Below are 27495 nucleotides of genomic sequence, written 5' to 3' on the forward strand. Positions count from 1 at the left end.
CGTGAATGGTGATGGCGCAGTGCCGCGCAGTCTTACCGCTGAAGTTTTGCGGCGGCGGCCGCCAGAATGGAATCTTCGCTGGTGGAATTCTGCGAGTGGAGATTCCGTTCATTATCCGTAGTCTGAACATTCCCTAAGGGTTGGATTTGTTCTTGCTGGATAAATGGTGTCTCTAATTTTAGCTATTAAAATTTTAACTTAGGTTAAAGGGCAAGGGTGGTCCTACCATGGAGACATCCAGAGCTACTGTCATAGGTTCCATAGAGAAAGGCTTGCAAAATTCAGTTGCCCTATTCTTTTTAATGGGTAGTGTGCTAGGCTGCCCTATCCTCCTCCTCCAGGGGTAGTGTGCTAGGCGCCACAAACTCCTCCAGGGGTAGCGTGCTAGGCGCCACATCCTCCTCCAGGGGTAACATGCTAGGCGCCACATCCTCCTCCAGGGGTAACATGCTAGGCGCCACATCCTCCTCCAGGGGTAGCGTGCTAGGCGCCACAAACTCCTCCAGGGGTAACGTGCTAGGCGCCACATCCTCCTCCAGGGGTAGTGTGCTAGGTGCCACATCCTCCTCCAGGGGTAACATGCTAGGCGTCAGATCCTCCTCCAGGGGTAGTGTGCTAGGTGCCACATCCTCCTCCAGGGGTAGTGTTCTAGGTGCCACTTCCTCCTCCAGGGGTAGTGTGCTATGCGCCACATCCTCCTCCAGGGGTAGCGTGCTAGGCGCCACAAACTCCTCCAAGGGTAACGTGCTAGGTGCCACATCCTCCTCCAGGGGTAACCTGCTAGGCGCCACATCCTCCTCCAGAGGTAACGTGCTAGGTGCCACATCCTCCTCCAGGGGTAACATGCTAGGCATCAGATCCTCTCCAGGGGTAGTATGCTAGGTGCCACATCCTCCTCCAGGGGTAACGTGCTAGGCGTCAGATCCTCCTCCAGGAGTAGTGTGCTAGGTGCCACATCCTCCTCCAGGGGTAGTGTGCTAGGTGCCACATCCTCCTCCAGGGGTAGCGTGCTAGGCGCCACATCCTCCTCCAGGGGTAACGTGCTAGGCGTCAGATCCTCCTCCAGGGGTAGTGTGCTAGGTGCCACATCCTCCTCCAGGGGTAACGTGCTAGGTGCCACATCCTCCTCCAGGGGTAGTGTGCTAGGTGCCACATCCTCCTCCAGGGGTAGTGTGCTAGGTGCCACATCCTCCTCCAGGGGTAGCGTGCTAGGCGCCACATCCTCCTCCAGGGGTAGTGTGCTAGGTGCCACATCCTCCTTCTCCATGAGTAGAGTGAATATGTGCAAGCACAGGAACTAATTGACAAGGGAAGGGGTAGGATGCACTAGGACGACAAGTTCATTTTGTTCTAAAGAAGATGGCTGGGTTGGGGACTGTTCTGTTAGGCTAAGTTTCCACTTGGTTTTTTTCTTGCAGTTTTTGGAATACTGCCACTACAGTTTTTGAGCCAAAGCCAGAAGTGTATTCAAAAGGAATAGGACATATAAAGGAAGGACTTACACTTCTCCTCCTGTATGGATCCACTTCTGACTTTGGCTCAAAACTGCAGTGGCAGGACTCCAAAAACTGCCAGAAAAAAAAACAAGTGGAAACTTAGCTTTACTAAGCACCGGACTGTTCTGTTACCAAGATGAAATGGTGAGGACACCAGGGGGGGTCCACTTTTGTTCTTGCTCTGCATACTCCACTATGCCACCACATAGCTATATGTTTCCAATATATAGAGATAAAGCTTTGTCTCCTTTTTCATACAGCAGTGTTTCCCAATCATTGAGTTCCCAGCATGTTTGGACAGCCATGCCGGGAATTGTAGTTTTGCAACAATAAGGGACACACTGGTTGGGTAACACTGGAATGGCATAGAGCAAAGGTTTTAGTTGATGTCTGCTCTGGTCTTGATAAAGCTTCTTGCCCCAGCAGTTGTATTAGGGGGCCATAAAAGAGCCCCAGCCCAATAGTGGTCACTGGAAGATGCTGCTGTCTCCGGGGGAAACCCTGACATTGATCACCAGAGCCCTGGTTTGGAAGCACTTGGCCTAGATGATCTGGTGCAGTCTCTATAGAAGGTAAAGGAAAAGACCCCCTCCAAATCCCTGTGGGATAAGCACATCACAGATTTGCTAAATACAACAAATATTTTTAGAGCAATGCTTAGCAATGGACACTAGAGTAACTGGGTGAGCCATCTTTATCCTGGAGGAGGGTTGATGGCACATATTAGAGACCACCGTCACTCTCACTCCCAGCACTGGGCTAAGGGTCTATTCACATGGCAGAATTTCTGCATTCGGAGTTCTGCCTCAAATTAAAGCCCATAGACTTCTATGGGATTCCGCACTCCCATTCACGCAAGCGAAAATTCTGTCGTGTGAACAGACCCTAAGGAAACGAAAGGAGCTGCCAGTATTTAGCATAAGAAACATTTTGGTAGTTTTTAGGGGGTCTTAAAATTTTCTTATGATGGGTTTTGTGTAGTCGATTATTCCATCTAATAAAACCACCTGCTGGTGTAGACCACAAAAGAGATATTTTGATCTATAAAAAAAAAAGCACAATATGATAAGTCATAATACAGTCTTGTCCTTGTGGTTCCTGAGATCTGCTTTTACAAAGTTACTGTAGGGAACATTTGATCTCTTCAGCTGCTCAGTAATCCAGTAATCTAAGGGTATGTTTACACACTGATTTCCATGATTTCCATGTCCAAATCAGCACATTTCCACAGGGAAATCTTTCTCCCTTTGATTTCACTGTGAAGTGGCCTTGGCTGTCTACAGACGCTAAAAAATCTGCACCCTTTTTTTCAAAACCGCGTTGTGCTCAAGTACCATGCCACTTATCTCCTTAGTGCACTTTTTGTGTGGCGCACTTGCTTTTTTTTGCACCAGGGTGATAGATGCATACACCTCCACATCTTAAACAATCTGCCTGTTTCCCAATGGAATTGCTGTAGATTTCTCCTATTGTGAATAAATCTGCATGCCAATCCTCATTAAAGGGGTACTCTGGTGTATTTATTTTTACATTTCCTTTCCCTCTGACCACAGTGCTCTCTGCTGACACCTCTGTCTGTCTCAGGAACTGTCCAGAGCAGGAGCTAATCACCATAGGAAACCTATCCTGCTCTGGACAGTCCCTGAGACAGACAGAGGTGTCAGCAGAGAGCACTGTGGTCAGGCAGAAAAGAACTACACAACCTCTGGAGCATACAGCAGCTGATAAGTACTGGAAGGATTAAGATTTTATAATAGAAGTAATTTACAAATCTGTTTAACTTTCTGGCACCAGTTGATAAAAAAAAAAAAAAAAAGAGTACCCCTTTAAAATCCATGTCAAAAACCACACAAAGTTTAGATGGAGATCTCGCATAGATTTTGAGGGTAAATATTAATTCTCTTAATTTTGCTGTGTGAACTAGCCCCATTGGTTCTTGAACATTTTACATGTTTTGCTTGTTTATTTTTCTATAGCAGTGGAATGTTTTTGGTTTCTTCAGTTTGTTACTGCTTGTATGTGATCAGATTGTCTTTTGTATATATGGAGCATTCATTGCCATCATTATTATTATCATTGCTTTCCAAAACTGATGTAAATTGTTAACTTCTATTTCTGCATAAAAAATCACATTCATATATAGTGATCTAAACATTGTTAAATAACAACACGTTTATTTGGCGCTGTTCCTGCACCACCTACCCTGGACCTTCTAGTTTAGTGTTTCCCAACCAAGGTTCCAGTTGCAAAACTACAACTCCCAGCATGTCTGGACAGCCTTTGGCTTATAGTTGGCAAGTCATGACATGACATCCATATGATCGTGGGCCAATCACCATCTGGCACAAATGTACAGTGAATGGTGTTTTACTAATCCCTTCAGATTTAAGGGTGTAAGAATGGATACACATCTTGCCCATTATGCTGTGGATTTGCAGCAGATTTGTATTGCAATTGAAAGGGTGAAATCTACAGAAAATCTGCATGTAGCACTTTTACATGTTTTAACACATTAGAAACCGCTTTATGGGTACGTTCACACGTACGCAGATTTGATGCGCAGGATTTGCTGCTGCAGATTTCAATGTAAACTACTAAATAACTGAGCGCAGCTTCCAATCTGCAGATACAAATCCTGTGCATCAAATCTGCACGTGTGTAGCTACTGTACGTGTGAATAGACTATAAAGAGGTTTTTCTAAATCAGATTTAAAAATATATATAAATCAAAATGCTGCAGAAGCTTATAGCATTGCTTACCTGTCTGTCCTAGTTCTGAAACCACGAAAAAAAAACATATGATTTGGGGGCCTTAGGCCTGTACTTCCCAGGTGAGCAGTTGCTCAGCACCACAATTTCCAGAATGTAATGCTTTCCCTCAGCTTTTCATCACAATCCTCCCACCCTGCTCACTCCCCTCCCACAGCACTTCTGCCAGTTCCCCACTCAGAGCAGTTGCAAAACATCTAATTTCACAGCATAATATCTCTTATACAGCAAGTCTTCATCAGCTGCTGTATTCATTCCCTGTCTGCTCCTCTGCCTGTGGCATTGCTCAGCACACGCCAGCATGCTGTACCTCATATTTCCCTAAATTTCCCAATAAAGATGTATATGTGAATATGACAAGGAGATGGTGATGTAGGCTCTAGGGTGGTGTTTCCCAACCACGGTGCCTCCAGCTGTTGCAAAAATACAATTCCTAGCATGCCCACATAGCCAAAGGCTGTGTGGCCAAGCTGGGAATTGTAGTTTTGCAACAGCTGTAGGCACCCTGGTTGGGAAACACTGCTCTAGGGGCTGGTCAGAGGTAATGACATCATTCTAGGGGTGGGGCTTAAAACTTAGAGACAAGATTTAGCCATGCCTCCTAAGACAGCAGATGATGATGCAATGTCTCAGGAGAGAGAGAGGAGTCGGGGAGCTCCTGAGACAACATCACACTGACAGTGAGAGGGCTACACAACTTCCTGTCAGCGGTATTTGAAGCAAAAAAACGGGATGCTGACGTATATTGTTAACGGGAGAAGCAAACTCCATTCTTTTCTATGGCCAAATGGAGTCACCCCTATTTTTAGTAGACTCATGATGGGGGCTGTTGTGCTTTTTAAATAGTGCAAACGTTTGCAAAGGAGTCACTAGGTGACTTCTTTTGGTCATAGAAGTGAATGGGGTCCGCTGCTCTCATTAACAGTATACGCCAGCATCCTATTTTCAGCGGGGTGCCAATGGATATCAATAACGGCGGCTTGAACGTAGTGTGATCATACCCTTAGATCGGGAGGTGTTCTGGATCATAAAGTTAGGTACACGTGCCCCTTGCAGTCTGAACAGGCAGGACGTAATTCTCCATTATTGAACACATACATGATTATTTTCCTTTTTGCGCAATTTCGCACTGCTGGGTGGCGCACATCTGTTACGAGGGGTTCTAAACCTGATGTTATTCCAATGGATTGATGGCCTTTTCTCTTTTTGGGATTTTTTGGGAATATACTATAATATGATCTGCTTGCATTTCCCCTTTTTATTTATTTAGATTTTCGGATATCAGGAGTATACTATTTCTGCATTGTAAATGAGATGTATAGTATGCTCAGGGTGTCCTATTGACTTTTTATGTGTCATTATGTATTTTTTGATATTGCACTGTTGGTCCAAAGTGAAGGCTCAAGACAGAATAGGTGAGAACGGCAGTGATTGATTCCTTCGGACCGCAGGATTTTGCGGTTGGTTTGTCTTAAGGATTTGAATAAAGATCGGAAACTTTTAAAGTCGGAACCAAGCTTTTCCTTTTTCCTACATCTATATGACTATGGTCTGTATGATGTCACAGGAGGCTATAGGGGGTGAACTGATTTGGTCTTTAGAAAAGTCCTCCCAGTGTCTAAAACAGTGTTTCCCATCCAGGGAGCCTCTAGCTGTTGCAAAACTACAACTCCCAGCAGCCAAAGGCTGTCCAGGCATGCTGGGAGTTGTAGTTTTACAACAGCTGGAGGCATCCTGGTTAGGAAACATTGGTCTAAAAATACACCAAACTTATCAAACAGCATGAACCTCTTTAAATCCAATGCATGCTTAGGCCATGTTCACATCTGCGTTAAAGTCAATGGGATCCTTCAGTGTCCATTGTGCAACAGTCTGCCTAAGGCTGCATGCACACCACGTTTTTGCAATACAGTACCCGTTTCAGGTTTTTGAGGAAAAACGGATTCCTCAAAACCTGACTAAACTATATTAAAACGTGTGTACAAATTTTAACCCGTATACGGTTAAAAACCGTATACGGTTTGAAAACTGACATCCAGTTGCATCCCTTTTTTAAGAAAAAAATGTAACGTTTTTAACTTTTCACTCCATTTTGAATAAAGTTTTACTTGTTTGATTGAAATTCCAAGAAAAAAAACTGTGCAAAATCAAAAACCGTATGGTGAAAACCGGATGGAACTGTACGCACATACAGTTCTGTACGGTTCCCATTGTATCCCATGTTAAAAAAAAAACGTATACGGTTTAATACAGTTTTTCAACCGGACCTAAAAACGTGGTAGACTACAGTTTTGGGTACAGGAAAAAAACCTGACAAAACCGTACACAATGCAAAACGGACACAACCTGATGCATCTTTTGGCATACGGTTTTCAATGGAGAGTCAATGCATACGGTTTTCAATGCCGTTCCATATGGTTTTCCCATAGAAAACGTATCCGGGAACTGTATTGCAAAAATGTGGTGTGAATGCAGCCTGACTCTGCTCCCAAAGGCTAGGATTCCAATTGGTTTTGTTTCTGGCAGTTTTTGGATTTCTGCCACTGCAGTTTTTGAGCCAAAGTCAGAAGTGGATCTATAATGGAGGAGAAGTATAAGTCCTTCCTTTATATATATTCTATTCCTTTTGCATACATTTCTGGCTTTTGCTCAGAAACTGCAGTGGCCGTATTCCAAAAACAGCAAGAAAAAAAAAAAAAAACAAGTGGAAACTTAGCCAAACAGAGACTCAGAAACAGATGTGAGCAAGGCATTTGGCTCTCAAGGCATGCTGGGAGTTGTAGTTTTGCAACAGCTTGAGGCACCTTGGTTGGGAAACACTGGTCTAGACATCAAAAATGGAGACTAACATATAGTCAATGGGGGAGATTTATCAAAACCTGTGCAGAGGAATAGTTGTGCAGTTGCCCATAGCAACCAATCAGATCGCTTCTTTCATTTTCCACAGGCCTCTAAAGAGGCCTGTGGAAAATGAAAGAAGCGATCTGATTGGTTGCTATGGGCAACTGCACCACTCTTCCTCTGCACAGGTTTTGATAAATCTCCCCCAATGAGATTCTGTTTGTCATTCATAATTGACGTGCAATGTTTTGTTGGATATTGATTGTTCTATTGGATGTTGGGGTGTAATGAAAAATAGCTATTTGTTTAGTCAGCATGCAAGATCACACCGTTGCACAGCGTTCAGAGATAAATGAGGAGATTCTTTATGTTATGATAAATGGAATGATTTTTATTAATCATAGTTGCTAAGAATTATAATATACAAGAAATCAAGTTGAACTACAGACTCCCAACATCTGGCTAAAAGTTGTTTATCAAATCAATTAAACAGATTGGTAAATTACTTCTATTTAAAAGTCTTAATCCTTCCAGCACTTATCAGCTGCTGTATACCACAGAAGAAATTGTGTAGGTCTTTCCAGTCTGACCACAGTGCTCTCTGCTGACACCTCTGTCCATGTCAGGAACTGTCCATAGCAAGAGAAAACCCCTTGGCAAACCTATCCTGCTCTGGACAGTTCCAGACATGGACAGAGGTGTCAGCAGAGAGCACTGTGGTCAGACAGAAAATAACTGCACAATTTCCTCTGGAGCATACAGCAGCTGATAAGTACTAGAAGGATTAAGATTTTTAGATATAAGTAATTTACAAATATGTATAACTTTCTGGCAACATTTTTTTTATTTATTTTTTGCTCTGGAGTACCCCTTAACAGCAATGATAATTATTAGCCTCTAGTGGTCAGGGCAGGTATAGCATCTGGTTCAATGCATTTATTTTGTATATTTAAAGGGTATTCCAACAAACAACTATCTGCTGACAACTCTGCTTGTCTCAGGAACTGTCCAAAGCATTAGAGGTTTGCTATGGGGATTTGCTCCTACTCTGGACAGTTCCTGAGACAAGCAGAGGTGGCAGCAAAGAGCACTTTTGTCAGACAGAAAATAACTCAACTTCAGCAGCTGATAACTACTGGAAGGATTACATTTTTTTATAGAAGTAATTTACAAATCCTTTTAGCTTTCTTAAGCCAGTTGATATATATATATATATATATATATATATATATATGTTCTTTCCTGGAATACCCCTTTGAGAGGGTTGTATAATCTCAAAGGTGTTGTCCAGGTTGTTTGTAAGAAAACAGCTGAGTTTTTATGATCCAGAACCCTGTTATTAAAGGAGAACTCCGGCAGGAGAGTTTTTCCTTTCTAAATATTGCCATTGTATAGGATAAAAAAAACACCTTATTTTTTTCCTTCAGTGCACCCGCGATGCCTCTGGGTTCCTGCTCCAGTCCCTGATGTGATTGTCTTCCTGAGATGGAGCGTGACGTGTCACCTGGGCCCAGTATGTCATACTGCTGCTCATTCATCATGTTCCACCTTCGCCAGTGATTCGCTGCAGTATGACACACTGGGCCTGGGTGCTTTCATAGATGTCAGTCACGCTGCAGATGCAGAGGACTGGAGCAGGACACTGGAGGCACCATGGGAGCCCTGGAGGTAAGTAGGTTTTTATTTTTTTAAATCCCACACAATGACAATCATTTAAATAATAAAAACACTCCCAGTGGAGTTCTCATTTAAAATGGAGCTTTAAAATGATTATAATACTGATCACGAGAACAAAGGAGGTCAAGGACCTGATCTGGTATATTAATGGGGAAAAAGAAGTGCCATATTAGTAAAAATGATTACCGTTTTTAATTTGGCGTGTGAATGTAGCCCATCTCTGTAAACCGATTGTTTAAAATACAGTGGGTAAAACTGCTTTACTGAACCAAACATGTGGAACACAAGCAAGGTTTACGTGTTAAATCCGCAGCATGCCGTGACAATAACATGTTACAGTTACAGCTTTACCTAAGCCTGTTCTTGTAGGCTGCGAAGCTGTGGTGGAGGTATTTTATCTGCATGATCCCAAACAGAGCTGAGAAGGGAGCAATTTATACCAGCGCACAATCCTCCCACTCCTCCGCCATAATCAGATTTCTTTTCTAGCTGAAACACATTTGTTTCTGTATAAGTGAATGTTACTGTGGACTATAATACATTATAGCGGTTGTGGCATATGCTTACTTATTATTTCTTGTCAGAATAATTCAATAAATATATTGCTATTTTTCCTAAAAGAATAGCCTTTCTGTACAGTATTTCCAGTAGGCCGGGTTCACACTAATATAATACAGATGTTTTAAAGGTCCTGGCCTGACCCCTGGTCTGATGACCAGAACTAAACTGTTGTCATTCTCTCTTGTATGCTTTATACAATGGCAAACCTTTGGCACACATGCCTGAAAAAAATCCATAACATCACATTGTCTGATTTTTAAAGAATTTATTTGCAAATTGTGGTGGAAAATAAGTATTTGGTCAATAACAAAAGTTCATCTCAATACTTTGTTATATACCCTCTGTTGGCAATGACAGAGGTCAAACTTTTTCTGTAAGTCTTCACAAGGTTTTCACACACTGTTGCTGGTATTTTGGCCCATTCCTCCATGCAGATCTCCTCTAGAGCAGTTATGTTTTGGGGCTGTCGCTGGGCAACACAGACTCCCTCCAAAGGTTTTTTATGGGGTTGAGATCTGGAGACTGGCTAGGCCACTCCAGGAACTTGAAATGCTTCTTAAGAAGCCACTCCTTCGCTGCCCGGGCGGTATGTTTGGGATCATTGTCAAGCTGAAAGACCCAGCCACGTTTCATCTTCAAGGCCCTTGCTGATGTAAGGAGGTTTTCACTCAAAATCTCATGATACATGGCCCCATTCATTCTTTCCTTTACACAGATCAGTCGTCCTGGTCCCTTTGCAGAAAAACAGCCCCAAAGCATGATGTGTCCACCCCCATGCTTCACAGTAGGTATGGTGTTCTTTGGATGCAACTCAGCATTATTTCTCCTCCAAACGCAACAAGTTGAGTTTTTCAACAAAAAGTTCCACTTTGGTTTCATCTGACCATATGACATTCTCCCAATACTCTTCTGCATCATCCAAATGCTCTCTAGCAATCTTCAGATGGGCCCGGACATGTACTGGCTTAAGCAGGGGGACACGTCTGGCACTGCATGATTTGAGTCCCTGTGGCGTAGTGTATTACTGACGGTAGCCTTTGTTACTTAGTCCCAGCTCTCTGCAGGTCATTCACTAGGTCCCCCCGTGTGGTCATCGTTGTGATCATTTTGACACCACAGGGTGAGATCTTGCGTGGAGCTCCAGATCTACAATTTGTTTCTTGTGCCGTTCGACAGCTCTTTGGTCTTGGCCATAGTGGAGTTTGGAGTGTGACTGTTTGAGGATGTGGACAGGTGTATTTTATACTGATAACAAACAGGTGCCATTAATACAGGTAACGAGTGGAGGACAGAGGAGACTCTTAAAGAACGTGTGCTGCATGTGATCGTTAATAAAGCTCCTGTTTGACTTCATCCTGTGCTGGACATTTCTTCTCCTAGTTCTGTCTATTGGACGGGTGGCACGGCCGGTAAGTCCGGAAGCGGATGCGGGTGTCAGGCTGACGTGAGCCGCCAATCTTGTTGCAGTTCTTAAAGAAGAAGTTACAGGTCTGTGAGAGCCAGAAATCTTGCTTGTTTGTAGGTGACCAAATACTTGCAAACATATTCTTTAAATATCAGACAATGTGATTTTATGGATTTTTTTCTCATTATGTCTCTCATAGTTGAGGTATACCTATGATGAAAATTATAGGTCTCTCTCATCTTTTTAAGTGGTAGAATTTTCACAATTGGTGGCTGACTAAATACTTTTTTGCCCCACTGTACATACCTGATCTAGGCTCCAGTGCCGGCTCCATTCCTCCCTTACCCTAGCATCTCCTGTTGTCTTGACAATTGCCAGGCATGTCACAGGGTCATTTGTCACTGAGTGACTCGGCTGATTAGGAGCTGCGGTTCTGGTGCTCACGGGTTATTTAAAGGAAATCGGTACCGACAGATAGTGCAGGTGACATTAATGACAACCGTACTCACCTTATCCCGTTCCGTGGTGGGGATCTTTAGTATGGCTACCACGAGGACACCAGCCGACTTCCTCTTCATTTTACCCACATTTTCCACAAGATACCCGGATCCAAGGTCAGCAGGAACCCCGCTATTTATCACCGCTACCACCACCCCTGCTATTCATCAATGTTATCCATCACCACTGCTACCTCCAAGAACATGTTGATCTGCACCGCACCTAGGATCCACGTGCAAGAACCCAAAGGTTTGCAGAAACACAGAAGAAGACCAGTGTTACCAGCGCTGCCTCGCTCTGTGTCACTGTGGGTATTAGGTCTGCTCCGGCGCGCTGTTCTCAACACAGTCGGTGGCAAGAACCAGTGGACCAGTGTAGGATCGGGAGAACGATATCTTACTATACCAAGAGCTGTAGTGACTTGTTACTGATTATATGCAAACAAGGAGAACTTTATCATCTTATAACTTTATCATTTTGCCATCAATCTTGACTTTGCATCAGATCTTATGACTTTATTTTTTAATATTTTTTTTACAAAGGAAGTTCAGATTTTATTTTATTTTACACATGGACGTTTTTTGAATATTTGATCACTGCATTTTTATTTCACTCTCTTACAAGGGCCCTGTCAGTTGAGATAGCATATGCATTTTTATACATATACTAATAAATTTAACCTTGTTTCAATATTACATAGGCCTTATATTTATAGACCTTGAGCGCTAGTTCTTTTGTGTTTCTTACCATTTTACTTTTACACTTACGGTTTAGTCTCTCACTAGCTGCTCGGTCTTCACATTGTTTTATCAGGATCAGAGAGCCATCCCGCTTCTCCTTTCTTTTTGTTTTCATATGCTATCTTAAGTGGCATAAGTTTGGTGGAATTACTTCTTAAATTTTAAATATTGCAGACCTTAAAGTCTTATTCACATATACCATAATTACAGTTAGATAACATGACTAACCCCCCACCATTTTTTTTATGTTGCTGCAGTTGAGCTTTGCATCACCCAGGCCTTCCAAGTGGAGCTGGGACTAACATCTTAAGTCCTGAGTGTTTAAAGGGGTAGTCCCCTGGAAAACATTTAAAAAAAAGAAAACCTTTGTGCCAGAATGTTAAACAGATTTGTAAATTACTTCTATTTAAAATCGTAACCCTTCCAGTACTTATCAGCTGCTGTATGTGTTTGGTGCAGGGCAGATGTTGTTACCCTAGGGGCAGATGGCATTAACCCCTTGTATTCGTGATGCCAGGGCGTGGTTTAGCCTATAACCACCTGAAGGTATACTGATGGATCCTGGCCTAGGCACGGGGGGCAATAAAGACTCTGATGCCAAGTTACGGACAACGGTAGCTTTACTGAGGGTAGACAGTTGGCAAAGTCTATACAGTTCAGCCAGGGCCCAGGGATGTGACAAGTGATGCAGACGACCTTAAGGGCTTGCTGGGACTTATAGTAGGACTGGACAAAGACCACGCTGACTTGACAGATGACAGAGCCTGACTTGACTTGACTCATAAAGCTGTGACTTTAGCTTACTTGACTTGATGGTGGCTGCAGGACTGGACTTTGAGGCCTTCAACACTCTGGACACATACACTAGGCACGACTGCACTGGACCTCAGCTTAGCAGAAGAGCAGAGCTCAAAAAGAGAGAAGCTAGCGCCACCCAGGGCTTATATGGGGGAGACTAGCAGGGAGCCCATAGGTCACTCTTGGCATCACACCTCCTGGGTAACAATCATATGACATATCACATGGTATAACTCTTAAAGCAACATTACTTTTTTTTAACACTTTACATGGTAAAACATATTTACAATGGGGAAACAAGTGCAGGGGGCCTTGGGGACACTGAAGGAGGCTGCCTGACAGGACAGCAGGAGCACGGGGTAACACCTCCCATACTGGGCCACCACAAACTCCCCCTCTTAATTAAAGTAATCCTCGACACCTAGTCCTGGAGGGCGGAGGACTGAAGTGGCCACTGAGGCCTAGTGACAGTTCCTGGGGCATTTATGCACAATGTCCATTTCAGGTCTGGATTACGAAACGAGATAAGGATGAGTCCATGTGGCATGGTGAATGTACATACATGCTCTTTAAACATATGGGGTTAAGTTGACTTTGTAACTGTTTTCTGAAGATACTCAAGACAACAATATACATATCAATATACATAGATTCCCAGATTGGGCTGCCGGAGGATATCTACCCAATGCTTTGGCTGCTGGGGCCTCTCGGTTCTCAACTTTTCTCCCCAGAACTATACAACAGTGGGACCCAGAGTTGCTGGCATCTGCAATGGAGAGGCTGGAGACTGAGTTGGTACTCTAGAGACTGACATATAGGCCGGAGCCAATGGTGACAAGACTGGAACTGGTGTGGAGACTAGTGTTGGTTAAAACATGGGGAAATCCATGGATGGGTGGATTCCCTCGCCTGGGACATATTCTCTCACAGGTCTGACAGCTGGAGGAGGTGGTGCTGGGAGCACTGGTAGATCTTCTTTCAGACACAGCTTGATTCAGTTTCGGTGATTAACTTGTGGCTCATACCAAGACTTTTGTACTTTGTATACATCAGAGTCCGGATAGGGTATGGCCGTCACCGTGTACGGTTCTGTCTCCCAGATACAGTCTAACTTGTGGGTCCTTGGAAACCTCCGCAGCCAGACTTTATCACCCAACTGAAGTGGTTTGGCCGAAGTATGACTATTATAATCCTCCTGTTGTCTCTGCTGGGCCCCATCTTCTTGCTGACAATTTCTTTGGCCTCTTGGATTCTTCTCTGGTGGTCAGAGACCCACTCCAGGGAGGCTTGCAGAGAGTTGTTGAACGGGGCTTGGAGCCCAAATGTCACGGGCTGCTGGGGCAGGTGATTATTCCTCTGCTGAAGATGGAGGGGCACTGTCGCCTGGTTGTTCTGGAGAGCGTGGTTCTGACATCTTGATGAATTTTGAGTGCGCTGTTGCTTTAAGAAGAATAAGGTGCATTCCCCTTTAACATAATTGCTGAAATGCTGCAGTGGCTTAGACTCTGCTAGTGGGAGTACTATAATGAATGCTCTCCCTCTATTTTGCAGGTACCTGGTAGTAATTTGTCTTGCGACCAGACTTGTGGACACTAGTGGGCTAATGCTGATTGTTAACGGCACTGGAGACTTGATACTGGTAATCGTTGGTGTTTGTAGAGTCTGCGCTGCAGCGAGTGCTTGATAGAAGACAGCGGAGCCGGACGCTGGATGGTTTTGGTCCGTTGTGCAAAGTCTTCCCCTGTGCAACACAGCACGGCTCTTTGGTTCCTCCTCACTGTGCTGGAGAGGCATCACCGCTGGGGACTGATGGGGTGGAGCTGCAACCGCTCGCGTGGGCATGAAACTCGGGACCCAATTAACCCTTTTAGGTACCGACTATCTACAATCCACAATGGCAAATAACAGTCTTTTCTTCACCTCCTCCTCTGTTTCACAAGGACCACGAGTAAAACACTTTTCACTTGCTCCTTTCACTATCCTTTGGATAGGGGATAAGATGTATAAACCCAGAATACCCCTTTAAATCAGGATGCCGACATAAGACACGTGTGAACCCAGCCATAGTTGGTTTACTCTTTTGTCCTGAATTTGGAGAAAAAATAGACTTTTTGTTCATATGTTGATTGTTTTACTTCCTTCTCACTTTCATTTTTTTTATACATGAACCTGGGCAAGATGTTTTACTGTGGCTTACATGTAAGATCGTGAATATGTCCAAATCTCCCACAAGCTTAGTTTTGTGAACTCATTGTTTTTCTTGCAATTTGGCCTTAGAGGACCTTCAACGCATGGCTTATAAGATCATAGCTAGAGGAACTGGCAGTGTTATACTGTGGGCATCATGTTGCCATAAGACTAGAGATGCAGAATTCACAGATACCGCATCACTTTGCATAACACCAGCACGTCAAGTAAGGTTAATTCACTTTGTCAAGAGAAGTTTTATTATGTTGTACTTTGTGTGTAATGAAGTTAGTGTTCTCCAGCTAGACATTGGCAGCGAGCCCCACCGTGTGACTGGATAAAAAGCTGATGTAGCTTCTGTATGTAAAGACATTACAGGGATATGCCGAAACCTCTGACAATGAGACTGACTGCAGGAGAACTGCACAAGGATGTCTGCATAGACATCAATATCATTATGTGTTCAAGATTTATTATGCCATAGTGTAGTACAAAGGCGTGTTTCGGCGTGGGAGCCTTCCTCAGCTGTCTGCCTATAGGCAGACGACTGAGGAAGGCTCCCACGCCGAAACGCGCTCTTGTACTACACTATGGCTTAATAAATCTTCACTGTGCATTACTGGTGAGTGCTGGGTATCATCTTTCTTCTATCATTATGTGTTGGCATATTGCTAGGATAGGAAATCACTGTATGAATTATGGGGGTCTGACCTCTGGTACCTCAAGCACTTGTGAGAATGAAGGTAACACAATGCCGTGTTGCACTGCGTCTCCTTATGAGGATTTTCACAGCTACCTCGCTCTGCGGGAAACTGCAGCAGGCCCCATTCACGTAAGCTGCAGATGCGCAGGGCTGCAGTGAAAACAGTGAAGGGAATACAGTGCATCTCTATCATTCATGATAGGTGGGGGTCCCAGAGGTCAGACCACTACTGATGATGAATTCATCACTTTAAAAGATAGGAAATTATCTTTTAATATCCTGTATACAAAGCGGTTACAATATGAGAACTTTCTGAAGTATACCTTCCAAAGGATGTGCAGCCCTGCATCCAGTTTTTATCTCTTCAATGCATCTAAATTGAGGTATTTATGAGTCTCCATGGTAACAGACTATAAACAAACCCTGTGGAGTTCAATCCTGCAGTCTAAGGGTATGTTCACATAGCGGAATTACCGCAATTCTGCAAAAATTCTGTTCAGCAAAGCTTGCTGAACGGAATTGCGGAATTTCAGTGAAATTTTTAAGAATTCCGCAAAATATGAGACTGATCTTATATTTACGAGGAATTCCCGTGGCAGAATACCCGCTGCGTAATTTCTTCTGTCTGAATGGGAAAATGGAATCCTATTGAAAGTAATGGGCGGTAAATTGAGGTGCAATTCTCCTTCAGAATTCCGCACGGAAATTCCGCCGTGTGATCATTACCTAATGCTATGTTCACACGTCGGAATGTCCACACTGTGAATCTCTGTGCGGACATTCCGGACACTGCGGGACCGCATTCCGTGCGGACTCCGCACAAAGAATGAACATGTTCTTTCTTTGAGCGGACATGGATAATGGAATTTCTGTGCTGGAAACATCTGGCACGGAAATTCTGCCGTGTGCACAGAGATGCAGAATTCTGGAGATTGTGTCATGTGAACATGGTCTAACTCTCTTCTGTAACATGCTTACCTGGCCATGGTAACCTCCTCCTCTAGGCTCCTGTGGTGCCCTTTGCGTCCCTATGTACCTTTAGTGACCAGCCCTACTGCCAGCAGAACTGGTTCGGCCCATCTTGAGGCTTGGATATCGGGTCAATCATGTTTAGCACAAGTGTCTCATGCTTCCTGACTGGTGGCAGATTTAAACAGGCATTCTTCTGATCACAGATCCTGGTAGTGACCTCTGGCTACTGACCCTTCCCTCGTAGCTGATGGTGCTTCAGCCATTACCTCCTAGCTTGGACCTCAGCTTTGACTAGTGACTTTGGTTCTGGTTCTGACCTGATTAGTTTGTCCATTCTACATTGGTGAGGCTGTGTGCATTTAGGAAGGGATGGTCGCCCAGTTAGGGGCTGCTACCTAGGGTGGATACACCAAGTAGTTTGGGACAGTGGTGCAGATGGAGTTTAGGGCTGCACTTCCCTGACCTCTACCATTACATCTTTCATCTATCCTCTACTTTTACTTTTAGGTAACATAAAGTTGGTAGGTAAACAAGGAGCTTATGGTCAAATGGAAGGCCGTATGACTACCGCAGGGTTTCTTTTTTTTTTGTAGTCTTTTTACCATGGAAAGACAAGCATTTGAAACAAAACTGTGTGATATTTTTTTTAATAAAGACTATTTGGAAAGTTGCTTGTTTTTTCTTTTTAAATTAACTGGAGAAATAAAAATATAGCATTTGTGATGATGGACATACTAAACAAATATAAAGCCTAAATATGTCATGTGGTGAGATAAAAAGAGAAAGGTAGAGCGCCACATAGTGTAATATAGCATAGAACAATGGTATTAATATGGCACATAGCCTATATGGCCGCTCACCTGGGTGGGTTGTGGGGCAGCCACAACTGCGTTCAAGGCGAATCAATTCCGCTGCGGGGAGAACAAATAATCTAGTCACTCTCGATGTACCCCACACACAGCCGTGTGGGGGTCAGGAATAGTAGACAAATAGAGAAATATTCACCTGATGGTGTCAATAATGGGATAGTTGAAGTATATAAGTCCAACTAACTTTATTTTTGTTCAAGGTTCAGGAGGGAACCTCCTTCTTCAAGTACAAGGACACAAATGAGCTGAACCATACATACACTACATCTATATACATATATATATTCACCCACGATTACATCATGTGCTTCATATGCATTAAAGTATCATATAAAAAGTGCTAATACATGCATAATTCTAACTGAACATAATTAGCAACAAGGTAACATAAGCATACAGTCCTTTTGCATAATGTCTATCCATCATTAATTGTTGATATGGATCTTTATCAGACTTGCTTGTTTGTTCGCACACTGTATACAGGGAGGAAGCGGCGGCTGCAATCACTGACCGTGTCAATTCCTGTCTCTTCTGGATCGCACAACAATGCAATGGAAGACATGCCTGTAAGAAGTATAGATCTAGTGGAATGCATGCTTCTAGAGTGCCAACCCAGGCATGGAACGCAAGCGCTGCTTCGCTAGTGTTGTTAAACATGCCAGAGATCTAGAGCTCCGTCTGATCATTTAGCAGGCCGCTGTATATAGCCAGTTATAGGTCTTACTAAACTACTATTGCAATGCTAAAGGTTTATATATACACTCGCTACATAGCTTATAAATTATAATAGATAGACAGCATAAGTCTCCACTAGACTTATGCTGTCTATTTATTATAATTTATTAGCTATATATCGGTGAATATTTCTCTATTTGTCTACCAAAGCCTAAATATGCATATGGTATGAAATATCTATTTTTCACATAGTGTACCATTATACCGATACAGTGATTACTATGCAATAGTCTGCTAAATATCATGGACAAGTGACAGAAGGTTAGTTATGGAGACTACTGAATTTATCCTGATGTGATGTGTTGTTTCGGACCAGATACTCCATAGCTGTTAGATTGTCACCTTTAGTTTATCACTTTTGGTCATTGTAACTCTGTATCTAAAAGGTAATAGAGATTGAGCTGACTGCAAAATTATTCTAACAAAAGCAACATCTGAAACCAATTTCCTGTTCTCTCGCAATTTACTATCAGGACTGTTTTGTCTGGAATAAGTCTATTTCTGCATAGCAGTTTATTTTGTGGTATCATTAAAGGAGTTTTTCACCTTGAAATAACCAGTTTACTTGGCTTTCATATTAATGTTGTGCTGTCCATCTGTGGGCATGATCTATCCTGTTAACTCTTTGATTAGATTTGTGTTTACTTCCCCTTCAACATGGTCACAGGTCATAAAAATAGAAAGACGCCATGGTCAGTTTTCCCCAGTAAGAAACATACTTATATACTTCTTCTTTTCCACCAAAACAGACAATTATATACGCAAGAAACTAAGCTACCCTCAAATTCTCATACATTAAGATACAGATTCCTCTGTATAGGATTTATAATGAATTGAGAGTTATATTGGATGACTGCCAGGGACATTGCAAAGGTTTTTAGACCCTAGTCCACAAGTCCATATCGGCGCCAAGCAAGTTTCACAGCTTGTCTTCATGGCCGCAGACCTCAGCCTGCATTGTTGTCTGCTAAGTATCCCACCAATGCAGCACTAGCAGCTAATGCTGTTGGTGAAATATCATTGCATCCTTACAGTAAATTAAGGGGTATTCTAGGATTTTTGGTTCTTTGAATGTAAGACAAGATCAGCAAAGTTAGTCTAGTTACAAATATACTTCACTTACCCGTGTTTGGTGGCTGTTAGAGAATTCTTAGTCTTCCCCCCCGGAAGTACTTTTTCTGTAGCCTACAAAATGAGTGTTGTCTTGGACCTATTCCAACTTGCTGTGCAGCCCGGGACAATACATCAGGTGCTAAAAGGAGCTTGGCTGCTTTGACTGTTGTGTGTGAAGGCCAGCCCCCTGATGATGTTATCGGCGGACATGTGCGGGCAATCATCGTCACACAGATCCACAGCTTGTGTGTCAGGTTGTGCTATGCCACAGTGGGTGGGGCAACCGATGTGTGGGAGGAAAATAAGTCACCTTATACCATGAAACAAAGGATCCTGGGGATTGTGGTCTGATGGAGGCCACAGAAACAGGAAGTAGCTAGTTCCCAAAGACAAGACAGAAACATGATGGGGGACACAGAACAGGGACATTTACCACCAACACAAGCACATATCCTTGGAAAACATGTCCATTACTGTATGAAACTGAATGACTAAAGTCCCCTTATGTTGGATAACCCCTTTAAAAGTTTGGCACTCCACACTGTAATAGTGTCCAGTTGCACTCCACAAAGGTGCCCCTTTTTGTATCACACAAAGTAATAGTAACTCCGTAAGGCTCTTTAACTGTGGCAAAGCTACAATTCCCATTTTTTCCTGACATCTGAAGTCCTAAAACTCAAGTCAAAAATATTTTAAACGTTGAAACAAGTTTTAGGTTTTTTTTTCCCCAGAGAAAGCACCACCCATAGCTATGGACTGCACCTAGTATTGCAGCTTTCAAGTGTTTAAGGGTTGCTTCCCATAGACAGACATGCCATCATTTTGGGGGGTGAGGGGATGCCCTTTTTTCTTATTTTGTCCTGACAGTGCTCCTGAATTTTTATGTGCAGAGATGTGTCTTTCTCTAGTAAACTCTGCTGTTTCTGACAGCTCCATTTGTTATCCATAATAGCTCTCATGAGACTGTGGTTTCTGTCACACAGTCACCCAAAGGATCTTTTCCAACTCTCCTTCCAGCCCTTTTACAATACAGGAACATACTTTATGACTATGGAGAGTGGAACATCTGGTATTAGTGACCAGTTGTTTTATGTACAGCACTTGAATTTATGTCCTATAAGATTTCTTGACATTTATCTATTCATTTGTTTTTGTTAAACATTTTAAGAAATGACAAATGCTTGGAAGGGTTCTTCAATAAGAAACCGGTGAGAGATGTGGTAACCAGCTTCTAATTCTTATTTAGTGTCATAAGAAAGCTATATAGCTAAACGCCTGGAGATAACTGCATGAGGTAGACATGATTAATAAACAAATGGAGCAGATTTACTAGGCCCCAGAGACACGTACACTGAACCGAGTTCACATGGTTCTGGAAATACGTTTACATGTGAAAGATATAAAAAAAATAAAAAATAGGCTTTGGAAAATTACTTTACTCCCATTGCGCGTCAGAATGGATCACAAATATCACATTCTCTTACCCATGGGGGGAGCATATACAGAATGTCTTAGGCAATTGCTTTTCATTTTAAATTTTTTTTATTGTGGTTATTGAAATATGGAAAAGCAGCGCAAAGAGCGTTTACAAAAACACTGTGCAGGGGGAGGGCATTTTTTATTTTAATTGAGATCAAAATGTCTTCCGATAACACAAGACTATAACAGGAAAACGCCAAAAAAGTGAACAATGGGTGGGCATATTCAGGCCTCCGTACATCAACGGTCACAAAGAGATTTAAAACGAAACATTATAGAAATAGACAAAAGAAATATACATAAAAGAAACTGTGTGAGAGAAAAAATGGAGTGATTTTCCCACAGCGACCAATCACAGCTCAGCTTTCACTTTATCAGAGCTTGTTAGCTGAGCTGTGATTGGCTGTTGTGGGAAAATCACTCTATTTTCTCTCTCACTCAGTTGGATATATCGGGGCCATTATGTTTGATATTATTGAGATGTATTATGTTAGACAGCCTCAACGTCTATCCCTGGGCAGCAGAAATTGAGATCCTGACTTATAGGTCTTAAAGGGGTACTTCAGTGGGAAAAAAATGGTTATTAAATCAACTGGTGTCAGAAAGGTATACAAATGTGTAAATTACATCTATTTAGAAATCTTAATCCTTCCAGTACTTCAGCTGTGGTATACTACAGAGAGTTGTGTAGTTCTTTCCAGTCTGACCACAGCGCTCTCTGTTGACACCACTTTCCATGTCAGGAACTGTCCAGAGCAGGAAAGGTTTGCTATGGGAATTTGCTTCTACTCTGAACAGTTGCTGACACAGACAGAGGTCAGAACTACACAACTTCCTCTGAAGCCTACAGCAACTGATAAGTACTGGAAGAATTAAGGTTTTTGAATAGACTTAATTTACCAATCTGTATAACTTTCTGGCACCAGTTGATTTGAAAACATTTGTTTTCCACAGGAGTTCAAGAGCAATAAAAACTGGATGAGATGTCTTAACAATGAGGTTGACTGGGAAACAAGTTGATTTATTTCAAAAACAGCACCACACCTGTCCTCAGGTTGTGTGTAGTATTGCGGATGAGTTCCATTAACCCCTTAAGGACCCATGATGTACCGGTATGTCATGAGTCCGCTCCCGTTCTATAACGCGGGGCCATGGCGTGGTCGGGACCCGTGGTTGAACACCGCGTCTAAAGTGAAAGTAAACTAATGCCGGTTAGCTCAGGGAGCTGTTCGGGATCACCGCGATGACAGACGGAGAGTCCCTACCTGCCTCCATGCTGTCCGATCGCTGAATATCTGCTCAGTGCCTGAGATCCTGGCATGAGCAGTCAAGCGGCAGAATCATTGATCAATGGTTTCCTATGAGAAACCACTGATCAATGTAAAATATCAGTGTGTGCAGTGTTATAGGTCCCTATGGGAGCTATAACATTGCAAAAAAAAAAAAGGGAAAAAAAAGAGTGAATAAAGATCATTTAACCCCTTCCCTAATAAAAGTTTTTTGTTCATGAAAGATGCTGCATTTTTAAGCATGCACGCACATGTGTATTTTATTGCATCTATGGATATATTTTTTCAATATTTTTACTGAGAAAGAGAGGTCACTCATAACCTGAGGTTGCCTCACAGCTAATTTTGAAGTTAAAGTTACAGTGGTGAGCTGCTATCCGGGAAGCACTATATTAAATGATAGACTCATGGAGAAAAACTGCTGGGTCAGGACCGGTGATATCCAGCTTGGTCTAGGAACCATATCACTTCCTTACAATTTTTTTTTGCTGTACGTACTAGTTGAGGAGTCTGCTATGTACATATGGTAGCTTTGTATGAAGGCCACAACCACATGAAAGGAGCAGAATATCATATAATGTACATTGAGGATGTGGTTGTAGGGTTACTCACAGTGTATGTTTGGATAAAGAGAGGAACAGGCTTTACGTGGAGCATGCTGGCAGCAAGGGGAACTATGACATGTGACATCAGCAAGCTGAGAAGACTGGGTGTATGCAACTGCAATAAATAGACACATTACACACATGGGAGCTTTTAGGACATCCCAATGTAAATGCTTAGGAATTAAAGGGTGGTAAACTTTAGTTTTTTAAATCATGCCCAGGCTGCCAGCATAAAGAAACAAAACAAATCACTCGAATTTTTTCTTGTTATGCTGCCAGCGTGGTTATGGTTTTTAATAGAAAGTTTACCGCTGGAATACCCCTTTAATATAGAGTTTGTGAGGTCAAACACTGATGTTTGATAAGACTGGAACTCCACTGAGTTTTTTTTTGCAAAAACGCTGTCAAAAACGCCAATTTTCCCGCACGGCGTTTTTTCATTGAAAAAACACTGCGTCCAGATGTTAGCTGCAAGTCAATGGTAAACTAGAAAAATGCCAGATTCGCTTGGCGTTTTTCAGTTTGGCGTTTTTTTAAATCCTTTTGGCGTTTTTCAGCAATTTCTGGCTCAGAGGCTGGATTTTCAAAATGCCCTGCAAAACCTAGTTTGGCATTTTTTGCCCTGAAATCGTGGCGTTTTTCCTCCCATAGAAGTCTATGGGAGAGCAAAAACGCCAAGAAAAGCCATGTTGGTTTGAAATTTTGCGTTTTTGCAGGCGTTTTTTATGCTTTTTTGGACTTTAGCGATCCCAAAAAATTATGGAGATACCTTTTTTGTTAAAATTTCGTAGGGTACCATAAAAAAATGTAATAAAAAAGATACAGTAGTGATGGAAAAAAATTGTATCCAACGAAATGTATCTTTTTTATTATGAAATGTTGATTAATTTTTAAACAGGGATCAATTTATGTGAGCGGGTAAAGCGCTAAAAATGTAGCCGACAATAATAAAAATGTAGTGTGTGTGTTTTTCACATTTTTTTTTTTTACATTTTTTTAGGTAGTACTACTACTCCCAGCATGGAACACACTGTTCCATGATGGAAGTAGTAGTTACCTGTACTTATTGACAGATCGCCCGCTGCGATCCTTCTGTATAATATATAGATGCGGGCGGCCGCTCTTCTATGGTCCCCTGCACTGATTTATATATACACCTATTCATATTTCCCAAAGAGAGCTGTGATTGGTCAGATGGTTCCAGCCAATCACAGCTCTCTGTGAGAAATAGGAACATGCGTATATATACGGCGTGCAGGGGACCATAGGAGAGTGCCGGCCGCTGCATCCATACATTATACAGGAGCATCACAGCGGGTGTCAGGAGTGATCTTTCCTTAACTACAAGTACTACTACTCCCAACATGGAGTACACTCTGCCCCATGCTGGGAGCTGTAGTACCTGCATTAATAGACAGATCGCAGCGGGTGTCAGAAGTTACACTCGCTGCGATCTGTCTGTTAATGCAGGTACTACAGCTCCCGGCATGGAGCAGAGTGTACTCCATGTTGGGGGTAGTAGTGCCAGCTAAAGGACACATCACAGCGGGTGTCACTACTGACACCCGCTGTGACCGTCCTGTCTATAGCAGAGATGCAGAGCGGCTGTATACATCGCTCGCATCTCTGCTCTGCACTGTACTCCGGGCCGGCCACTCATTCATTCATCTTTTCCTCAGAGCTGTGATTGGCTGAAACCATCCGGCCAATCACAGCTCTGGGCGGAAAATATGAATGGCCAGTGATGTGAATAGAGTGGAGATGTGAGCGCTGTATAGAGCCACATCTCTGCTATATTATGGACGATCGCATCGGGTGTCAGACTGAAAACCCGGGGCGATATGTCTATAGTACAGGTACTACTACTCCCATCATGGAACAGTATTGTTCCATGCTGGAAGTAGTAGTACTACATAAAAAATGAGAAAAAAACGAGAAAAAAAAACACACACACACACACTTTATAAAAAAACATTATTAAAATGTTGTTAGAAAAAATAAACATTTAGTTAAATACATTTTTACATCCCTACTGCATCCTTTTTTTTACCCAACTATTTTGTAAAAAAAAAAAAAAAAAGCAAAAGGGGCCAAAACCGGCAAATTTCACACAAAGGTAAAAACGCCAGATAAAAACAACAAAAATCGCAGGGCAAAAATCCAGCCTAATAGGTCCTGGCTTACAGTCTCCATTCTAGTGATCACAAAAAGTGTTGGATGGGGTTGGGGTCAGGCTGAAAAGAAAAGAAAAAAACAAACAAACAACAAAAATAAATTTATCACATATTGCCTACTTACCTGCCTGATTCCCTGCTGCTAAAATTCCAGTGTCCCCACTAGTAAACACGTCCGTGTCCCTCTCAACTATGTGAATATTGTAAATGACTTCTATTAAAAAATATTTACCCTTCCAGTACTTATTAGCAGCTGCATGCTACAGAGGAAATTATTTTCTTTTTGAATTTCTTTTATGTCTTGTCCACAGTGCTCTCTGCTGACACCTGATGCCCATGTAAGGAACTGTCCAGAACAGGAGAAAATCCCCATAGCAAACCTCCCCTTCTCTGAACAGTTCCTGACACGGACAGAGGTGTCAGCAGAGAGCACTGTGGACAAGACAAAAAAGAAATTCAAAAAGAAAATAATTTCCTCTGTAACATACAGCTGCTAATAAGTTCGGAAAGGATTAAGATTTTTAAATAGAAGTAATTTACATATCTCTTTAAAAAGTTTTCCACTTGAGTACTCCTTTAGGGCCAGTTCACACTGAGCAATTCAAGAGGAATTTACTCGAGTAATTCCTCTTGAATTCTCCGCTCCAAATTAATACACATCTCCTCTTCCCATTGACTTTAATGTTCTTTTCTGCTGTCCTGTTCACACTGCGGAAATTCCGCTAGCGGAATTCTGACCCTGGATTCCTTTCCGCTTGAAGAAAGAACATGTTCATTCTTCAAGCAGAATCCACGAGCAGTATCCAATAGAAGTTTATGTTAAAAAAAAATTCTGCCCGACATCGTTTTCAAGCGGAATTCAAGCGGAATTCAGAAAAGTAGAATTAAATAGCCTCCTCCTTCATTGCTCTTCATTTCCGCATGGAAATTCCGCTTGATGGATAAAATGACAGAAGGCAACAATTTCCTGACCGCAATTATTCCCCGTGAATTCCCCTTTAATTCCTCAGTGTGAACGTACCCTTAAACAGAAGCGAGTTATGTGGGCCTCTATGCTTTTGGATGTAATACCTCTGTCCAGAAGAAAAAAGAATGTAGGGCTTGGTTGGGTTTACAATTGCACAATGCAACCACCTAATGATAACTGCAGAAAATATTACCAGAAAAGACATTTACTAATGAATATTGTTATATCTACGTAACTAAAACAATCTGTTACCACAGTGTAAGTGAAATAGGACACATCTTAGCAGGTATAGGAGCCGGCTGTAAAAGTTTCGAGCTGGCATAAATTGCATTTAAAAAGAAGTTGCTATACATTTGTTTTGGCAACCTAGGATGTGCACACCGGCTCCCTAAATAGTCCTAAATAAATCGTGTTGTCCCTTTTGTAATTACAGATGTGCATGCCCCTCAGCCTGTAGCAGCAGAGTGCTGATCTAACTGGGATCAGTACAGTGACACCTACGATGGCCCCGACATACGATCATTTCAACATGTGATGGCCTCTCAGAGGCAGCATCAACATACGTTGCTTTTGTATGTCGGGGCCATCGCATAAACAGCTATCTGGCAGCGCAGACTGCTTCAGCTGCCACCGGATAGCCGTTTACGGTGCCCTGTGTGGTCCGCTGACGATCACTTACCTGTCCTCGGGGCTCCGGCGCGTCCTCTTCGGGATCCCCTGCATCGTTGGCGCTCTCGATCGTCGTCATCACGTCGCTGCGCACGCTGTTTTGTCATCCAATAGGAGAGGCGTGCGTAGCGACGTGATGGCGGCGACGTGAGAGCGAGGATGCCGGGGAAGCAGAGGCCTTGCCGGAGTGTCGGGGACACCCCGGGGACGCCGCGACAGCGATGGAGGGCGACATCCAGGGCAGTGGTGACGAGCTGTGAAGGTCCGGGGTGGCGGGGACACGTTAGTATAACCTCCAATACCAGTGGTCTTCAACCTGCGGACCTCCAGATGTTGCAAAACTACAACCCCCAGCATGCCCGGACAGCCGTCGGCTGTCCGGGCATGCTGGGTGTTGTAGTTTTGCAACATCTGGAGGTCCGCAGGTTGTAGACCACTGTCCTATACTTTACATTGCACGGATCCCTCAACATACGATGGTTTCAACAAACGATGGTTCATTTGGAACGGATTACCATCGTATGTTGAGGGACCACTGTACTGTGCAATTTTTAGCATTTTATTTTTAGTTTACATTTTTTGACAGTAGTGAAATAACAAAAGTTACATAAAATGTTCATCACTGTAATCATACTGACCAATATAATAAAGATGACATGTCCGTTTCACTGTAATGTACACTGTTGAAAAAACAACCGCTGCCCCCACCCCCGAATTGACAAAATTCTCTTTTTTTTTTTTCTTTTTCCTAGTATAGTCCTGTAAAATGAAAGGTTTCATTAAAAAGTTAAAAAGGTCCTTCAAAAAAACACACCTTATATGTTTCGGCAGATTGGAAAAATAAAAGTTAGGGTTACTAGAAAGTAAAAATGAAATTGTAAAAATGAACATTAGGCTGGTCATTAAGAGGTTACTAGCAGGGACTTCTTTAAAGTGCACTTTTTCTTG

General features: G+C 42.7%; 1 protein-coding gene across 3 annotated transcripts in view; it reads left to right on the forward strand.

Moving 5' to 3' along the window:
* SPECC1 (sperm antigen with calponin homology and coiled-coil domains 1) overlaps positions 1-27495 on the forward strand; it is a 417974-nt gene that overhangs the window by 9159 nt on the left and 381320 nt on the right. The gene's annotated exons all lie outside the window — the stretch shown is intronic.

Source organism: Hyla sarda, chromosome 2 (assembly GCF_029499605.1).
Source record: "Hyla sarda isolate aHylSar1 chromosome 2, aHylSar1.hap1, whole genome shotgun sequence".
Classification (NCBI taxonomy): Eukaryota; Metazoa; Chordata; class Amphibia; order Anura; family Hylidae; genus Hyla; species Hyla sarda.